This window comes from Crotalus tigris, unplaced genomic scaffold, assembly GCF_016545835.1.
Source record: "Crotalus tigris isolate CLP2741 ecotype Arizona unplaced genomic scaffold, ASM1654583v1 scf7180000017987.690289119674:8195010, whole genome shotgun sequence".
NCBI classification, from domain to species: Eukaryota; Metazoa; Chordata; class Lepidosauria; order Squamata; family Viperidae; genus Crotalus; species Crotalus tigris.
The window spans coordinates 4,490,986-4,510,408 of NW_024096758.1; the positions used below are offsets into that span (position 1 = coordinate 4,490,986).

At 40.4% G+C, this 19,423-nt stretch overlaps 1 long non-coding RNA gene across 2 annotated transcripts; it reads right to left on the reverse strand.

Annotated features, from left to right (window-relative positions):
- Positions 1-6,834: 6,834 nt before the first annotated feature.
- Positions 6,835-19,020, reverse strand: LOC120309147. Of its 2 annotated transcripts, none has more exons than XR_005557012.1 (3): positions 18,890-19,020; positions 18,298-18,499; positions 6,835-10,404 (listed from the first exon to the last, which is right to left on the reverse strand). It is a non-coding gene; the product is annotated as an uncharacterized LOC120309147 (long non-coding RNA). The 2 variants fall into 2 exon arrangements; XR_005557013.1 differs by lacking the exon at positions 6,835-10,404 and adding an exon at positions 15,634-16,124.
- Between the last annotated feature and the right edge of the window lie 403 nt (positions 19,021-19,423).

Genomic DNA, 19,423 nt, shown 5'->3' on the forward strand with positions numbered 1-19,423 from the left:
CATTACAATTGTGTCCATTACAAAGATGGATTCTGTTTGTATAATGTTGGGCGTGTTCAGCAGCCTCTCCATGACTCAGTCTCTGCTGTGTCTCGGATTCCTTCATTAAACAGAAGAGTCAGCAGCCCCAGATAATTTCCTCACCCTTGAATGACTTTTAGCAACTGCTCATGGGAAGACCCAGTCCAGTGAAAATATTCTGCAAAGGAACAACTCTGTACATCTACCCTCTCTGAGCCACAAAGTCAGCCTTCATTTGTCCCCAAGACTTGGGACTGGGTGTCTTCAGTTCAGTTTTTGCTATAAAACATTTGAAAATCTGCAAAACTGACTAGAGCCACGGAAATGTTGATGTTCCCTTTTCTGGTGGATGACTAATCCTGGGAAATTGTGCTGAGCAGGCAAAACTATAATCACCAGTGAGCCAATTTCAACTGCAATAGAAAACACACCAGTTCATGTTTCAAAGAATTCTTTATCAGGCTAACACTCTGTCTCATGAAAAGTTCCTTACCTCTCAGAAAGTGCTATTTAATGGGAGTCTTTATAAATGCTTCAATCTTGCTTGCACATTTTGGTCAAAGAGACAAAAATTCCTTCAAGAGTACAGTTTTCTGACTTTGTACCAGCTGCCTAGATTGCCTGGTTTTTAATAATGTTTCAAGGAAAGATTCAATTGGTGTCTCTTTATTGGATAAAACATTTTCAAAATAAGTCTACAGCAGAGTGCTTTTAAGCCTGGGTAAATTATATAAAATGGGGTAAAAGAGATTGTTCCTTTGGGTAACAGCACAGGAACCCATTACCCAATCACAACAGGGACATTTAAATTGACTTAAGGTGTGTTACCTACATTGGGTAAAAAGACTTTCTGATCAGAGGTTTTGGGCAATGAAGGAAAAAGTTTATGAAGCACTGCTCTGCCATCTACAACTGCTTATTGCTTGCCTTGAATCCAACCAATTCAAGAAAAAAGATATAAAGGGTGAAGTTTTTAATCTCTCATATGAGACTGCTTGAAGAAACAAAATAGAGGAATCCCTTCTCTCTAGCTTCAGTCCTTGTTTCTGTCATGCAGGCTTCCAGTATGCTGTGTCTCCACTTGAAGTGGTACAGTCCAAGAAAGCCTTTACCATCGTATTGCACTAATTATGTACTCTGCCCTTCTAGCTGATGGTACTACCAGCCCTTTTCCATTCTCTGGGGTGGGTGCACTCTGTACATACTCTTATCCTGGCCTCTTTCCAGTGTTGCTGTGCCAGCTTCCCATCAAAGAAAAGCATCCATTGTCTTCCACAGCTGCCCATTCATATTCACCCTTCTTCCTCTATCAATGGGCCATTGGAGGAACTTGCCCTTCAGGAAGCAGCTTAACCCTTCAAACCCCAGTATGTGTTCCCTACCAGTGTGAATAAAGCCTCTTTTGACACACAGAAGGTCTTGCTTAAGGGAATCATAGATCTTTTGTGGAAAAGATGACTGCCAAGAATGTAGCTGCAAAATGGTTACACTTCCTCTGTAGATCTTGAAAGCAACAGGCAGATCAATGAGCTTAGTCTAAACAAAACAGAACAGCAAGAGTACTAGTAATAGCACTTAGACTTATATACCGCTTCATAGTGCTTCACAAGTTTACAGAGTCAGCATATTGCCCCCAACAATCTGGGTCCTCATTCTACGGACCTCGGAAAGAGGGAAGGCTGAGTCAACCTTGAGCCAGTCAGGATCAAACTCCTGGCAGTCAGCAGGGTTAGCCTGCAATATTGCTTTCTAACCACAGCACTACCATGGCAGATGTCAAATCCTTGCGCCAATCTTAAACTGCATCAAGAATAAGAAAGTATCTGGATTCAGGCACAGCACTCAGCCACAAAATAATAGAATAATGGAAATGATTTTGGACATCATCTAGTCTAACCCCTTGTACAATGCAGAATCTTCTACATAACTTTGGACAGATGGCTATCCAATCTCTGTTTGAAAACCTCTAGTGAAGGAAGTTGTAATAGAGTGGCTTATAAACCCTGTAAAATAAATATACTTCATGGGAGTAACCTATTCTTCCAGTTGACAGATCTTAATTTTTCTGGATACTTATAACGTTTTCTTTTTATTGTTCTATTTTTATTATGTAAAGTGCCCAGAATCAGTTGAAGTCAGGCATTTTTTAAATCTATTAATAAATAAACAAACAAACCTGAATCTGTTCATATAACCTGTTGATTCTGTTGTCTATGGAGATTCTCAGTCATCCAGGTCATGGTTGTCCCAAAGGTGCTTTTTCAGAAGGCAACTGGGCTTTCTTGTTTTTCTTTGAAGAAGTTTCACTTCTCATCCAAGAAGCTTCTTCATCTCTGACTAGATGGTGGGGAATGTTGATTCTGTTCCTACCTCTGGGTTACACAGAAGAAGTCTACTTCTTCCTCTATATGAAACCCTTTATAAAGTTGAAAACTGCTTTTATAACTCCCTTCAATTGTCTTCTTTTCTTTTTTGCAGGTTAGATATATATTGAATTTGGTTTCCAGACTCTTCAACTTCTTGGTAGACTTGGTTCTTTTCCAGAACTCAGTTTGTTGAGTCCCTTTAAGACTGTGCTGCCTAGAACTAGACACTGCATTCTAAGAAGGTCCTGACTGAGATGGAGTAGAACATGTCTGAGTCCTCCTGCAGAATCAGGGCTGGAAATGAACTTCAAAGGAACAAGTTTCCTTTGGCTCTACTGTAATATTTATTAGAGAGAACAACTAAAAAGACAAGACAATAATTTCCACTACTTTTGCCTTCAAAGGAGAACTTTGCATACATTTAACTAAGCACTGAATTTTTTATTTTCTTTCCCTACTCTTTGATGTAGAAGAAAAGAAGTTTGACTTTTCTGAGAAAGCAGACTGAGATTGCACCTGGACATTGTTTATATGGTGGCTACCATCCTGTTTCTTGGTGTGAGAAACTGGTGTCAAAGTGGGACTTTTGTAATCTGGAGTTTATACTCATGTTAATGCAGCTGTGCAGAAATGAGTGAATAAATAAATATGCAGCTGTTTACAGATTCAGAATAAGAAAAAGTAAAGGTGGACGCATTCAATCACTACTTTATAACATCTCCTTTGACAAAAATAAGTTCTTCTGAACATTCTCCTATAGCCAGCTAGGAATGTTTTCATTTTATTTATTTTTATTTATTTCTTGATTTATTTATATTATGCCCTTATTGACTTTTTTAAACAAAAAATGTACCCCCACTCTTTCTTGCAGAACTGTTCTAATTCTGAAATACTCTCGTTTTGCATGCTCTACATGTTTCATATTTTCAAAAATATTCAAATTTGGAGATTGTGATAGCCATTTTAAACCAGTGTCTTTTTTTTCCTGTAAGAAAAATCACTTGGAAGAATGCTTAAAACTTTAGATTACTGAAATATCAAAACCCTTTTCTACAATTTTTGACAGAAATAAACAGAATTCTAATCAAAAGAGAAAAAGGTGCTAATGATCAAAATTGGAAAATGAAGTGCAATTTCTGCTGGATATCAATTGTGCAGTCCAGATTTTGCTTTTCAGGAGATCAATATGAAATGCATGGGTTTGTTGATATAGAGAAAGCATATGATAAAGCAAATAGGCTTAATTTATGGAATTTTTTTTACCCAAGTATGGAACAGAAGATTGGCTGCTAAATGTGAGGAGCACGATATATAATGGAAGTAAAACATGTAAGAATAAATGGAATTTTTAGTAAATGGTTCAACATTGAGTAAGGAGAAAGATAAGGATGTGTGTTGTCCTCCTCTATGAAAAAAAATATATAAGGAATACTTATGATAATGGTAGGTTGGCTAGGCTTGTGTGATGAATGAATTATGAATCCAATCGGATGAGCTCATCTAAAAGAGAGGATTCATCCTCTCTGAATTGTCTTTCAATTTACTGAGCTTTTCTTTTAGACTATTTTCACATGGCACAATTATTACTCATGGTTAACTGAACATGCTTTTAACCCAGGTCAAGTGAGCTGGGTCTTGTGCTAGAAACAAAATAGTCCTATAAGCTAACCCAAAGCCAATGTAATTATTTTTCTACTGCCAATGTTATATCCCCTGGGAAAGAGGGTGGCAGTTAGGAAAATATTGTGAATTCAGGACATTATTATCTGAAAACCTGAAAGCTAGCTTTCCTGTTCGTCTTTTGAGCAAGAAAAAGAAGGAAGCTTTGCCCTCCCAAAGTCAGATAAATTAGATCCCAGAAACAAAAGGAGCCCTTCCTTTGTAATAAATGTAACTAGAGAAACTCCATAAAAATCTTGCTTTTGGATGGATTTGGCTACCAAGCATTTGACAGCAGATGAGGAACTGAGATAGGTTATCTAGTCTGGTGTTAAGATAGGTTATCTAGTCTATAACCAGAACAGAATAATAATAATAATAATAATAATAATAATAATAATAATAATAATAATAATAATAATAATAATAATAAAAAAGTTGGAAGGGACCTTGGAGGTCATCTAGTCCAACCCCCTGCTCAGGCAGGAAACCCTACACCATTTCGGACAGATGGCTGTCCATTCTCTTCTTAAAAACTTCCAGTGTGGGAGCTTTCACCGCTTCTGGAGGCAGGTTGTTCCACTGGTTAATTGTTCTAACTGTCAGGAAGTTTCTCCTTAATTCTAGGTTGCTTCTCTCCTTGATTAGATTCCATCCGTTGCTTCTTGTCTTGCCCTCAGGCGCTTTGGAGAATAGCTTGATTCCCTCTTCTTTGTGGCAACTCCTGAGATATTGGAATACTGCTATCATGTCCCCCCTCGTCCCTCTCTTCGTTAAACTAGACATACCCAATTCCAGCAACCGTTCCTCATATGCTTTAGCCTTCAGTCCCCTAATCATCTTTGTTGCTCTGCTCTGTACTCTTTCTAAAGGCTCAGCATCTTTTTTACATCATGGTGACCAAAACTGGATGCAGTATTCCAAGTGTGGCCTTACCAAGGCATTGTAAAGTGGTATTAATACTTCACGTGATCTTGATTCTATCCCTCTGTTAATGCAGCCCAGCACTGAATTGGCTTTTTTGGCAGCTGCAGCACACTGCTGGCTCATATTTAAGTGGACATCACTTAAATATCTCCAGGCCAAGCAAATATTTACATTTTTATTATTTTATTATTAAGATTTCTATGCCATTCCATTCCACACTGGCTCTGAGTGTCTTAGCTCAAGAGCTAAGGACCAGAGGACCTGAATTAGATCTGGATGGAAGACTACCAGTAAAGAATAGGGCCGTAGGCTTGTTGGGGAAGCCAAAAAACATTGCTTGGATGAAAGCACTGGGAATTATTTTCATTCTTGACAAGAAATACCATGGCTGTGTTCATGAAGCCACTGGAAACAGAGCTCAGCTTGAAGACTGCAGTCTAAAGGATGCAGAAGAGAGGAGCAGCTGAACTAGAAGACCTCCAAGGTCCCTCCCAACTATGTTATTCTGTGTCATGGAGACAGGAATCCTATTTTTACACAGGAACTGGAGATAAGGAGACTACTATCCCACAACAGCAGATGATGGTCTATAATCAGGGGTTCTCAACCTTGGCAACTTTAAGACTTGTGGACTTCAACTCCCAGAATTCTGGGAGTTGAAGTCCACAAGTCTTAAAGTTGCCAAGGTTGAGAACCCCTGGTCTATATGTAACAGGCCAAACCTGTGTTCAATGTGGGGGTTTGGGGGTTTTGTGCCTATGAGTTCATCTTTCTTTTGCCAGTGTTAATACCACTTTTTTGGCAGTGTTTTCGGAAGTGGTTTGCCCTTGCCTTCTTCCTAGAGCTGAGAGTGCTGACTGACTCCAGGTCATCCTGCTAGCTTTGTGCCTAAATTGGGATTAGAAGTGAAGTTTCTACACTACTAGTCCAGTGCCCTGACCACTAGACCAAACCAGCCATAACTCACAATTGGCTAGCTTCACCTAAAATGCTGAACCATAAAACATTGCAGACCAGAAGGGATGGGTTTCACATGACTTCCTAAGCCATAATCTGGTATGTTTGTAACCTACTTTGTGCCATAAACACAGGCAGGTAAGAATAATCTGGAGCCAACATATACCTGATTTAGTCTATGGTCAGGTTCTCATTTCTCCCTTACTGCAGCCCCCCATACTGGGGCTTTAACATGCATCCTCCACCTGTTGGGTTTCAGTGCCATCTGCTGTTGGATCCTGTTGCCCACAGTCATATTTTTTTGAACTATAAGTCCTCCCTGCCAAGAGCTGAGAATTCCTGGTTCACACGTGCATTTATAAGTTCATTTATCTCTGGGTATACTGTAATGGGCAGAAGCAAGTCTTCTTCTACTACCAGGAATTATATTTATTGTAACATCAAAGAGTTGTTTCTTGCCACTGGGGAAGATAGAATGACACTTTAACCCAGAGCTGTCAACCTTGGCAACTTTAAGACTTGTGAACTTCAACTCCCATGATTCCTCAACCAGAATAGCTAGCTGGGGAATTCTGGAATTGAAGTCCAAGGCTGGGTACCTTTATTTTAGCCAATCTGATTTTATTCCAACTTTTCAGGCTTTAGTCTGTCTAGCAAATTTTATTTAGTACAAATTTTATGAATGGACTCTAAAGCAGGACCATCACTAGCAACATCTTAGCTTATGAAGTGATTAAATTTTCTTACATATAAAGAAAGAAAAGTATTTTCCAAACAACATTTAAAAATCTGTGTTTTTCCTTTTCTCTTTGTCACATATAGGTTTTGTTTGTACAATAGCCTAAATAAAAATTTGTTTTGCTTCTTTGGGTCTTAATCAGTTAAGTGAATCAAGATTGTGTGGTTGATTGACTTGCATTTATTAAGTAGTAAGTTGCATGAAACTTTCAAATTGTAAACCATTGTTAAATAAATCATGATTTAAAATGTTATATAAACAGGGCCACAAATTTCTCCATGTCCTGCTGTGCTGCCTCATTGTGGTGAGGGGGTGTATCTGTTCCTGGGAGGGATGAGTGAAAACATGTTTATTTTGTTTATTCGTGATTCAGTAACTACAATGAGTTCAGCTTACACAATAAAGTAAACCACAAATCATGCTTTCCAGAACACATTGGCTAAACTTAGAGGCAAAACACAAAACATTATAACTTAATACAGTTCATAGACACTGTTACAGGAAGCTATTTCAAATATAAAATTAATATCCCATATCTGAAGGCACTTGATTCAAAAATATTTTCCAGAAACAAATCTCGCTCATAAAACTCTGCAACCTCTCTACTTTAGAGGGCCTCTCTCTATTGTTTTCAAATCAGTGGCATGTATTTTAGAAGCTGCCCAAGGAGGTTGGTACCATTCAAGGCTGACATAGCAGATTTGTACTGCCACAGTATTTTACTTTTCATTGGGGACTGGGTTTCCATATCACTTTCAGCCAAAATGTAGTTTGCTTGGCTGTATGAACCCAAAGCATTGTAGTCTGTAAACTAAACTGATGGTTATATGTGTTTGTAAACCCCGATAACTGACTAAGCAAACAGAGCTAAAAGTTTTGAGTGAGAAGGTGTTTACCTTTTTCTCTTCATCTAGTTTTCCTGTCCTAACTTGCACTGTGGATTATGCTGAGAAATGTTAAGGAACGGAAGGGTTGGGTCTAATCCTTCTTCCCTGATCCAGTTAGCAGACATTTCCTCCCAGTGCAGCAATTTAATGGATATAGCAGAAGGTTACCTCACAGACTGCTGTATAAACTCCTCCTCCATTTTTTTCACTGCTTGACCCCACCTTCATATGCTGAGAATTTCCTTCAGCTCACAGTCCTTCTAAATCAATTACATGCTCCAGTTAAGCAGGACCTGGGGAAGTCTGGCTTTCCCTTCTAATGCCTACCACTGTACATAGCTTTTCATTTCTTCTTAATACTCTTCCCTTCCTATCTTTTCTGGAAGTGCAATGCTTGGACATTGTTTTAGATTTTTTTCCTTTTCTGGGTTCCGATGCTTACAGTATGTTCAGATTTAATATTTCCTTCCATCATTATGAAATGGGTAGGAGAGATCCTTTTCTTTCTGCTGACTCTACCAAAACTTTAAAGTGGGCTCTTTTTAGTTCTAATCATATTGATTATTATAGTACTTTATTTTCTGGTCTCTGTTGTAACCTTTCTCTCTCTGACTTTAATGGTTTTGTGCACTTAATTTTCTTCTTCCTTTGCATGACAGCCTGGCCATGTTGCTTCTATTGTTTTCTTAGTGTAGGACACTGAGGTTCTTCACCCAACATGGGTTAGAGATGGAGGCTGAAGCACCCCTTCATTTGAAAATAGACCCTGAATCTTTCTGCCCTTGGTTTGCCTTTTCAGCTGGTCTCCTTTCTTCACATTTACCTGTAGGCTGCATTCACACAATATGTTAAATTTGATTTCTGAGTCAACTGAATCAACCCTTTATGGTACAATATATGGAATGATAAACTGAGCACCAGGCTGGACTTGTGCTGCTCATTAAGCCACAAAAATATTAGCCGTTAACACTAAACAAATTTTATTTTACAAATGCAGTCATTAGGTTTATAACTAACCTTGTGAACCTGTATGAACATAGTCTTTTCTTTCAGTGTGAACTACTTCTGCTCTTGCCTGCTTGCTAGATCCTCTGTTTCATATATTTTCTTCATCCTTTTCTCCATGTTAATGTTTCTCTACTTCCCTTTTTATCAGGATCTTATTTTTAATTTTGTTCCAGCATCTGATGAATCAACTTTTCTTCTTCTCCCTTTCATGATCTTGAGCAAAATACCAAAGTAGACATCCTTAGCCTTGTACCCGATAGAAAGATTGGCTATCTCCCCATGTCCAACTCTAGCATGGAACGTTAAAAATATTAAACATATCTATTTTTAGACCCAGCTAATGGCATCACTGGACTATGCCTGATCTCAAAAAACTAAAGAGGATCAGGCTTGGTTGTATTGGAGAGTACTGGGAATTCCCAGGATGTAAACTAATCTGAGAAGGTGGAAGAACATCCTGGAAAAAATATATATAAACCATTTCCATAGTTGACATAAAAACAACATGGATGTATCCATAAGATCATCAGGAATCTAATTTGATTCAAGGGGATTTGTAGTTTTTATTGAGTTCTTAAATGTGAAGTTTTATTCTTCCCATGTTGAAAATTGTACAGTATCTGCTCCTCTTCTGGTGGACAGAGAGACAGCACTTCAAGTTTCTTTTCTTTTCATTCCTTTTCTTTTTCATGCAAGTGCATAATGAGCTGCCACATGCCCATGGGATTATCTGAGAGTGAAAAATGTAGTAGCTTTGCTTTGTGGCTATTCTTGCATCCTATCACCATTTCTAAAGTGACTAATGTTTGCTAAACATAGCTAGCAATGTCCAGGTTTGCACAACTCATGGACCTGAGCTGGACTATATAAATCAAGAACAAGGGGTGGCTAAGAAGCCAAGAACCAAGATTGAACTACAATCTGGATTTTCAATACAAACCCAATCCTCAGTGAACATGTCAGAATTGTTTGCTTGAATAGCAGATGATAGTCTTCTCTGCAAATGGGAATCACTGCTTTCTCCTATTGAAGAAGAGTATTTTCCAATATAGTTCCGATCAAATACGGTTTTCTTCTGAAGGAAAGGGCTTAATGGTTCAGTAGGCTGAATGAATACCGGAGATAGTTGTACATGTGTTAAGTTGTACCATTCTCCCTTCCCTTATTTCCCCTTAAGCGGTATGTTTTGATACTCCCATTATTAGAATGTTTATTGCTGAACCTTTAAGATCAGAACCTGCTGGACCAGAACCAAGATTCATCTAATATAGTTTCCTCTGTCACATAGGAACCATTTAGTTGCTTTAGCCAAGCTCACAAGGATGGACAGGAGGGTGGTAGCCAACTTTCAGAATTGCTTCTCAGCAATTGACATTTAAGATATATTGCCTGTGATCAAAGAAAGAGCAAATATGAAGCTACCAAAATCTAGATGACCACTACATGGCAACAGAATAATGGCTTTTTGTAGCTCTTTGTTGCTATCAAATGGTCATCTGGTTTTCTGCAGCCCCAATCTGGTATTGTGATGGAATGTGCACCTGGAGAAGCAGTGGAGGGGAATCTTGTCAGTGCAGAGCTTTCCCGATATATTCCAGAGAAAAATGCAAATTCAAAGACTGCAGAACCGTGAACTGGATGAGGATTGGGGAAAGAGGTTCAGGGTAGCCACACCCTAGAATCCCTTAGGCTTAGGTTATATCTATTAGGGTACAGAGTTATAGCTTTAGTTTGACAAAATTCTGTCCATTAAGTATAAGCAAATAAAGGGTTAGATTTGATTGGATTTCATTGCGTTGTCTTTGGGCTCGGACAGCCAACTAGTAACTTCTCCATCCACCTACAAATGCAAAAACATATGATTAACACTGCAGATATGACCCTCTTTCATTTGGCCATGTATTTGTTTATGGCATATGAGGTGGGGGTGGTGAAGCTGTTGCTTAGAAGCCTCTGCTAAAATTAGGTAGTGCAAAGCTAGCAGATCTGCCAACAAAGTGCATCTGTTAAAAGCATTTTGGAAGGAATCTTGACACTGATCTGAATCATGAAAGGGTCCGGATGCTAGGAGAGTAGCCAGAAACTCTTGAACATCAAAACTCAGAAAGGGGTTTTACAAAACAGAAATGGGGAAGAAAAAAATATGGAAGATTGCTGCCTTGAAATCATGTAGGATTCTATAAAATCTAGAAAAACATCCCAAAACATGGCATTGTGTATCATATTCATTATGATCATATTAATGTTCTGTCCTAATTTCCAAACTTTCTCCTTGTCCTTTGGGTATTCCCAATAGTGAAGCATCCAGTCCCTGCAGAAATGTTTAAGTAGTTATCTGGGAGGTCCATCACTGTACTTCAGGAGATGAGAGAGGATCCAGTTGCAATAGTGACTCTACCAGTGACTAAGAAAAAAAAGTTTAATGATGCTACCCACTTTATAACTTCCTGAACAGTTTTCTACTGAGTTTCTTACATTTATTCTCTAATTTGCGATTGGTCATGAACACAGAGCAGGTCCAAGCTGGGATGCATAGTCTTGTGTAATCAACCACCAGAGGGAGCTCCAGGACACTTCCTGGAAGTTGAAAGGAACAAAACCCCAATGCCTGTGTACCTCTCATATATACCTCTCGCATGGTGTTCCAAGGATAGTAGGTTTGGTTCAAAAATACATTCACTCTATCCAGCCAAAATGTACTTTTAACTGAGTTCTGAAAAACAATATGTTTCATGGAAATGCAGCAGCAGCTAAACTGTGCAAGGCACTGAAAGACTGATCTCTATAATACCACTAATAAAATATCCCTCAGCCCTTTGTGTAGTGCTTTGAATTGGTAATTCAACAAATGAACAGGCAAATACATATAAAATGAATGAGATCTTGGTTTACAGGTAATCCTCAAGTTACGACTGTAATTGAGCCTGGCAATTATTGTTGTTAAGTCGTTACGGTTGTAAAACAGATCACCACGTGACTGGACCTGATTTTACAAAATGCAGTGGTCCTTAAGTGAATGTGGCTGTCGGTAAGTGACTGTGGAAGTTGTATATCACTGTATATACAAGGCCAGTTGCTAAGTGCCCAAAATTCAGTCATATGACTGAAGGGGGACCAACATTAGAACTTTGAAACCAGGCCATAAGTAGCTTTGTGAGGGGGGGGGCTGTTGTAACTTTGAATGGTTGCTAAGCAACCGGTCCTAAGTCAGACTACCTGTAATCTGATGTGATTAAAATTCAAGCACTTGGCAACTGATATGCATTTAGGCTCGCGTTCGCCATTAGGAGATGTGGTGGCACAATGGTTAGGATGCAGTACTGCAGGCTAACTCATTGCTCACTGCCAGGAGTTCGATCCTGACCGGCTCAAGGTTGACTCAGCCTTCCATCCTTCCGAGGTTGGTAGCATGAGGAGCCAGATTGTTGGGGGCAATAGGCTGACTCTGTAAACTGCTCAGAGAGTCCTGTAAAGCACTGTGAAGCAGCATATAAGTCTAAGTGTTATTGCTATTTGTGACCTTCCCAGCCAGGTTTGACAAGTAAAGTGAATGGGGGAAGCCAGACTTGCTTAATGACTGCATGAGTCACTTAACAATTGCAGTGATTTGCATAACAATCATGGCAAAAAAGTCATACATTCAGAGGCACAACTCACTTAACAACTACCTTGCTTAGCAACAGAAATTCTGGTCCCAGTTATGGTTGTAAGTCAAGGACTATCTGTATTGTTTATTCACTAAGCTTAATTAAGCAAGTCATGCTTCTGTATAATATATAAATCCAGTCATAGCATCAGTCCAAAGACTATGTGTGCTAGGAGAGGAGGTTTCTGAATCAACCTGGTCCCCCACCGTGTCAGGTGCAAGGAATCACTACCAGTTGTTACACTACACAAAGAAGATTTATTCAAGCCTATACACAAAAATCGAGTCAACTAAAGTTCAGCACTAAATTGGCACAAGATGGGGGTCAAGAGGGGTTGGATTTGGGCCATTTGTGGGAATGCAACAATTCTAGGCTGATGATGTGTTTAATTCCAACCCCCATGGAGATCACATGATCTTGGGACACTGCAAGCATCATAAATACCTGCTAGTTGCAAAGCACCCAGATGTTGATCACGTGACCATGGGGATGCTGCAACAGTCATAAGTGTGAACACTTTTTTTCAGTCATAAGCTACTGAAAAACTTTTTTTTCAGGAACTTTGAACGGTAACTGAACAAACAGTTGTAAGTTGAGGATTATCTGTATGTTGGGCACTAATACTATAAGCTCAGTCACTATCTGGTCCATCTATATATAGCACCACCCCCGAAGGGACCACTAAAGTCCAAGCCCTCCTGGCCTCCTCTTTGGCTGGCTGCCGACCCAAGGGGTCTCTCATGTTGGCACCTCTGCCTGACAGGGCACGTAGCACGGTGATGTTCAGTCACAGTTGGCAGTCATGCACATAGGGCAGTGATGGTTGATCTCTTTCGACGGTAACTCATATGGGATGATGATAGTTGACCTCAAGCAGTAAGACTTAGAGGAAACAATGGTAGTCACATCCTGGTAGCAGCAGCTGGTGTACAACAGTAGTAGTCAATCCCTAGTAACAGCAACCTGCTTAGAATGATGTTAGCCAGTCTCTGATAGTAGCAACTTGCCTATGACAATGTTAGTCAGTCTCTGGTAACAGCGACTTGCCTAGGGTGATAGTAATCAGTCTCTGGTGACAGCAACTTGCCTAAGACAATGTTAGTCAGTCTTTGGTAATGATGACTTGCCTCGAGTGATGGTAGTCAGTCTCTGGTGACAGCAACTTGCCTAAGCCAATGGTAATCAGTGCCTATCTGGAGCTCACAGGGGCCCTCCTTTATCCACTCTCCTCGTCTGTCTCTGCCCTCACTTCGTCTGGCCTTCTTACTCTCTATTTCTTCACTCAGCTAGCTCTGGATGGCAGGCTCCATTAACTAAGCTCTCTCTATTTTTCCTCAGCTGGCTCTGCCCAATCTCCCACCAAAAGAACACCTCCCTCTGGTCTCTTTCTCTCCTCAGAGCCATGCCCTGCTGCCAGACCCACAGCAGCTGCCGGAGCTCCTCATGTCCCTGCCAGATCGGCAGGGCTCCTGCAAAACCTCTCAGCCGGGCCCCATTATCGGCCCAGCTCCGCTACATATAGATATCCATTTTGAAATATATCTCTGTTTTAACTTGAATAAAAATAATAGCATCCACCAAGGTCTCTGGAGATTCTCAGTCATCCAGGTCATGGTTATCCCAAAGATGTTTTTTTCAAAAGGCAACTTTGTTTTTCCTTGAAGACATTTTGCTTCTTATCCAAGAAGCTTCTTCAGTTCTTCAGACATCCTTTGGGACATCCACCAAGATATTCTACCTTCATTTGCCAATCTCCCTTTCACTGAAGATAGGCTATATTTTTTTTTCCTTTTTATATTAAGACAAATATTTTAGACTTCAATTTCAGGTTGCTTTTGACTAAGAAAAGTTTCGAGTCTCTCGTCTGACTTTTAAAATGTTTTGATTGACCATAGGAATCCTGCAACAGTCTAAGTGCAAGGACCAATTGGATGTCACTTTTTTTCAGAGCTATTGTAACTTCAAAGAGTTGCCCAACAAATGTCTGTAATTTAAGGACTTGACTAATTGGCTTGATTTGTACTGTACAACCCACTGAGCCAAAATTAAGGAAGCCTTGCTAGGTCTAGCATGATGGTTGAACTCAATTATTGTATAAATATATAGAGAGAGGTTTGGGCACTCTGATTCCCTAACTGCTATATCCAAAACCAGGAAGCCTTATAATTCCGGAGAGAGAGTCCCTTCATGCAATCCAATTCTTTCTGCTTCCTGCAGCAAAAAACACTATTTTTATGGCTCTCCTAAATAGCAATCTGTTTGCATATTTAATGAAAGACCAAATCAGTTAAAATTCTTGGACATGTAGAAAATTATAAGAAGCTATTTTGCTTTCATCTAGAGTATTGGAAATCTGGCATTGTAATTACTCTTCAGTCACCAGTATCATCAAGAGCAGAGGTCCCCAACCTTTTGGACACCAGGGACTGGTTCCGTAGAGAGAGGTTTTTCCACAGACCAAAGGGGGTGTGATTTTGTGTGCTGCCTGCATCCCGCAGTTGGGGCTTTGCTTGTTTGTGCAGCCTGGTTGCTGGCATGCTGCGGCCCAGAGGTTGGGGACCCCTGATCCAGAGCACCAAATGTAGACCAAAACATCAACCTATAAAGGGGGCATCCATTTTACACAAAACAGCCTACACACTGTGTTTTCTATGCCAGATAAGAACAAAGTAATGTTTTCTCTGATGACTTTATTTTATCTGCCAACCCATCTCTTCAGCCTTCCTTCCCTGAGGAAGTGGCTTGTATTGTATTGATTACTTATTTATGAAGCTTCTGCCCCAGTACATGCATATCAAAAGGTTCTTGGTAGCTTACAGCTTGGAAGTTAAAACATCAACAGTCTGATTAAAACTCCAAATAGGGACCATCAAAAGCAACCTAAGCAAAGGAAAACAATACAATAAGGACAAAAAAAATAGGGAAAATAATTAAAGATGGTATCATATGCGAGAGAATACTCATGCACATGGTAGTTTGGTCTTCAACAATTAACAAGAAGGAGCTACCCTGATTTTTGTCAGGCAGCTGTTCCCAGGCACCAGAACCAATACAAAAAAGCAGCTTCACTCCCTCCAACCTTGCAGAAATGTGGGACTGTGAGTGGTTTCTCCTTAGATATGGGTAGCCCTCGACTTACAACAGTTCATTTAGTGACTGCTCAAAGTTACAAGGGCACTGAAAAAAGGGACTTATGACCGTTTTTCACACTTACGACCGTCAAAGCATCCCCATGGTCACATGATTTACATTCGGACGCTTGACAACTGACTCACTTTTATGACGGTTGCAGTATCCCGGAGTCGTGTGATCACGTTTTGCAACCTTCTGACAAGAAAAGTCAATGGGGAAACCAGGTTCACTTAACAACCGTGTTATTAATTTAACAACTGCAATGATTCACTTAACAAATGTGGCAAGAAAAGTCATAAAATGGGGCAAAATTCACTTAACAAATTTCTTACTTAATAACATAAATTTTGGGCTCAATTGTTGTCATAAGTTCAGGACTACCTGTATTTTAATAGATTGAGCTTGTTGGAGTATGTGGCCCTGCAGGTACTGCCACATAACTCAAATATAAGTGAATTCAGACTCATCTTTGCAGAAATCATGTTGACCCTTTTCAACCAAGACTTGGTCTTTTGCTTAATAATATTACAGCTAATAATGCATTTCTCCATAAACCGATGAGACTTATGAGTTCCTGATTTCCATTTTAAAAATTGGCAATACATTGGTTATTTTCCAATAAAAAGATTGATCTTACACTACATTATATATTTATAGTAGAAAATTGAGGTCTCATCCAAGAATGCTACAATGGATCTCATCCTTGCGCGGGTAAGATCAGGGTACAGACGTGAGCCAGCAGGACTTTCAAATGTCGTTGTCCCTTCACCAGCTGGCAACCCTAACGGTAAGAAATCCTCCAGTTAGGAAAAATACTAGACAGGAAACCCAGGAGAGTCAGATTTATTTCCAAGATGTCCACTTGCCTATTTTTATCCTCAAGGAAAGGCAAGATTTTTTTTTTTAAAAAAGCAGCTAGTTGGCTTCAACCCATAACATAACTCATTTAATGTAACACTGCCACAAGATACAGTGATAGCAATAGATTTATACTGTAGCTGACCTTGGGAGATCTCAGAAAGTTAAGCAGGGTTAGAGCTATCTAGTGCTTGAAAGAGAAATCACAAGGAAATAAGTAAGAATGGAATAATAAGGGAAACAGTCCAGGAAGAAGGCAATGGTAACCATTTTGGTGTTATTGTCATGAAATTTACATGAATGGATCCAGGATGATAAGTATGACTCTAAAGTATGTTACTTTTTCAAAGGAAGCTAAGTAAACCTGTGATGGAAGTAGCTATTAGATATGAAAACCTAATGGCATTTTCATGTTTTTAAAAGAATCAATATGCTGTTGAATGCCAGGTAAACAGCAAGAGAACTGCCATTTCATTCTCTGTCAATGGATTTGCCAGAGTGATTTGCTTGGTCATTATGAAAACAGAATATAGATCCATATGGATCTTTGGTTAAACTGTTGGTGTTTCTATAATATATATTATCACCATGTTTTAAAAGATGAGGCTAAAGAAAGGGATACAGCTAAGGAGATGAAGGCTTGCAGTGTTAGGATCCCCTCTTTCCCACATGCAGGAAGCATTTGGATCAGCTTTGCCCAATGTAATACTCTCCAGTTGCAAACCAGTACACTACAGACCATGGGGAACTACTGAAAAATGAGTGCTGCAAAATCTGCATGATTCTTTACAATTTTAGCACTGGGTGGGAAGGGACTGCAAGTTGGCCCTCTGCCTGAAGTGCTAAATCAGCAGGAGGAAAAATACAGCATTGCTTGGGCTAAAATGTGCTTAGCAAAATTGCCAGAGCATTGTAAAAGGAGAAAGCAGTGCCACTGACCCTATGGCTTTATTTGGTTATTCAGCTCCCTCATCCTCTGCATCCCACCTGCAATGTTTTCTGGCCAGTATTTTGATTTTACTTCAATTTATTATTGTTGGTTGCTTGTAAAGGTCAGCCTGCTTTTGGATAGTGGCTGGATCAGCAATCATTAATAATGCATTGTAAGTCGGTAGAGCAGGTAATTCAGTTTCCAAAAAGGAACAGAAGCTGCAAAGAAGTTAGATATTTTTGCAAAACAGCTACAGTACTGTACAGATAGTTCTAGGTTGCTTCTCTCCTTGGTTAGTTTCCATCTGTTGCTTCTTGTCCTGCCCTCAGGTGCTTTGGAGAATAGCTTGACTCCCTCTTCTTTGTGGCAGCCCCTGAGATATTGGAACACTGCTATCATGTCACCCCTCGTCCTTCTCTTCATTAAACTAGACATACCCAATTCCAGCAACTGTTCTTTATATGTTTTAGCCTCCAGTTCACTAATCATTTTTGTTGCTCTTCTCTGTACTCTTTCTAGAGGTTCAACATCTTTTTTACATCATGGTGACCAAAACTGGATGCAGTATTCCAAGTGTGGCCTTACCAAGGCATTGAAGAGTGGTATTAATACTTCACCTGATCTTGATTCTATCCCTCTGTTAATGCAGCCTAGCACTGTGTTGGCTTTTTTTTTTGGCAGCTACAGCACATTGCTGGCTCATATTTAAATGATTGTCAACTAGGACTCCAAGATCCCTCTCACAGTTGCTACTATTGAGCAAGATACCACCTATACTATAGCTGTGCATTTGGTTTTTCTTGCATAAATGTACAACCTTGCTTTTTTTCACCATTGAATTTCATTTTGTTAGCTAGTGCCCAGTATTCAAGTCTGTTTTACTGATTTAAATACTAGTAAAGTCAGATCCGTACTTCCAGACTCAACTAGATACAGCCAGCTACTGATATGGGAAGTGGAGATTTAGAAAAAAAATTCAAATGTGTGTGTATTATTAACATCTCAATGTTTCTATTATTACTGACAGTTTTAGGGATGATGCCTCAAGTAGACCATAAAAAAAGCCCAAAATGTAATCCATGGAAATGAAAAGGCCCTATAAGTTTAGGAGACTTCTGTGGAGATTCTCAGGTACTTTTTTCAGGTGGCATCTGAACTTTCTTACCTTAGGAGACCCACTGCTGGATGACCACTAGGTGACAGCAAATAACTTGTCTCTTTCCAGAGGTTTTTGCAGCCCAGATCTGGTAAGGAAGCGAGGCTAGAGAGTTGTTTAGGAGTACTTGCTGGGCAGTGCCTTCTGTGTGAGAACTGTCTTTCCTTCTGCTTTGCTCTTCCACATTCCAAATTGATTTTTTTCTTCTTCCCTGGGCTCAAGAAAAAAGCCTTTTCTAGTCTTACCCAATCCTGGGTTTGCCTCAGCCACTACAACCACATATAAAATGACTCTGAGACCTACTTTTCAAAGAGGCTTTCAAGGAATATGATATCTATTCATTTTCATTAATCTGCTCAGATCAGCCACTCTTTACTAGATTATAGCCCCCGTGACGCCCAGGAGTCTGGGAGACGTAGCAGCCACTCAGGGAAAGGTTTTCGTAAGCGCTGCTGGTCCCAAAGATTCAAATGTCCGAACAATTCTGATATGTCATGGCCTTCTCTTGATCCGGGGATCTCCCTGTTTTGCTCCGAATGGCCGAAATACGCCTGTCCCTTTAAGAAACATCTCCCCCACCCCACCCCGCACACCAGCCTACCTTCTACAAGTCATCCGGCTCAGAGTTGCATCCTTCTCCTTCTGTGTGAAGAAGACAACAAAGGCAGGACTACATTCCCCAGAATGCTTTGCGAACAGTGGGCGGGGTAGCCAGGAGCTGCTGGTGTTCCCCTTCTGGGGGTGGGCAGCATCTGAGGATGAGGAGACGCTCTCTGTATCACCCACCCCTTTCCGCCCTCCCGCGTTTGGCTTTTCCGTTCCAGGGCAGCCAGCAGCAAGCCGGCAGCCCCCCCTTCCCCGCCCCTCCCCGGATCAGCAGCAACAGCGGCGGCGGGGAGCAGCAGCAGCAGCAGCAGCAGCATCTCCCTCCGGGCGCTGCTTCCCCCTCCCTTCTGTTTTCCTCCCTCGTTCTCTTACGTGTTAGAGGGCGGCAGCTGCTGTTACCACCGCCGCCGCTGCTGAGCTGCAATGAATGAGCATCCAGTGCTGCGACTCGCGAGCCCTTCGGATCGCCTGGAGCTGCTGATGGGCTCGCTGCGAAGGCATTGAAATTAGGAAGAAAGCGAGCCGAGAC